The sequence below is a fragment of the Malurus melanocephalus genome, unplaced genomic scaffold (assembly GCF_030028575.1).
Source record: "Malurus melanocephalus ecotype Western Australia unplaced genomic scaffold, MMel_1.1 scaffold_546, whole genome shotgun sequence".
Taxonomy (NCBI): domain Eukaryota; kingdom Metazoa; phylum Chordata; class Aves; order Passeriformes; family Maluridae; genus Malurus; species Malurus melanocephalus.
The window spans coordinates 3,702-4,252 of record NW_026623778.1 but is presented as its reverse complement, the minus strand read 5'-3'; the positions used below and the strand labels follow the sequence as shown (position 1 = coordinate 4,252).

Genomic DNA, 551 nt, shown 5'->3' with positions numbered 1-551 from the left:
GCTCCTTTTGGGGTCAGAGGGATTCCAGTGGCTCCTTTTGGGGTCAGAGGGAGTTCCAATGGCTCCTGGGAATGCTGGTGGTTTTTTTGGGGGTCAGAGGTTTTCCAGTAGCTCCTTTTAAGGTCAGAGGATTTCCAGTGGCTCCTGGGAATATTGGTGGCTCCTTTTGGGGTCAGAGGGATTCCAGTGGTTCCTTTTGAGGTCAGAGGGGTTCCAGTGGCTCCCAGGAGTGCTGATGGTTCTTTTTAGGGTCAGAAGGATTCCAGTGTCTTGTGGGCATGTTGGTGGTTCTTTTTTGGGGTCAGAGGGATTCCAGTGGCTCCTTTTGGGGTCAGAGGGAATCCAGTGGCTCCTTTTGGGGTCAGATATTACATTGGTGATTCTTTTACACAAATAATTGTGATGGTGCTTACAAAACCATCAGGAAAAGTGGAATTTGTCTCATTTTAATTGAACTCTCTCAGCAGAATTAATGGGGTGCAGGAGTTCCTGAGATGAGGGGAGGAGCCGACCCCAATGGACATTGCCCATCGTCGAGAGCACCACAGGGG

At 49.9% G+C, this 551-nt stretch overlaps 1 long non-coding RNA gene across 2 annotated transcripts in view; it reads left to right on the top strand.

The window, feature by feature from the left end:
- Positions 1–545, top strand: part of LOC130582988 (uncharacterized) — a 59,326-nt gene extending 58,781 nt beyond the window's left edge. Inside the window, exon 4 of one of the 2 annotated variants that reach the window (XR_008966381.1) lies at positions 468–545. This is a non-coding gene — a long non-coding RNA (uncharacterized LOC130582988). Of the gene's footprint in view, positions 1–464 lie in introns of both variants that reach the window. The other variant, XR_008966382.1, reaches the window with a different exon arrangement.
- Positions 546–551: the final 6 nt, after the last annotated feature.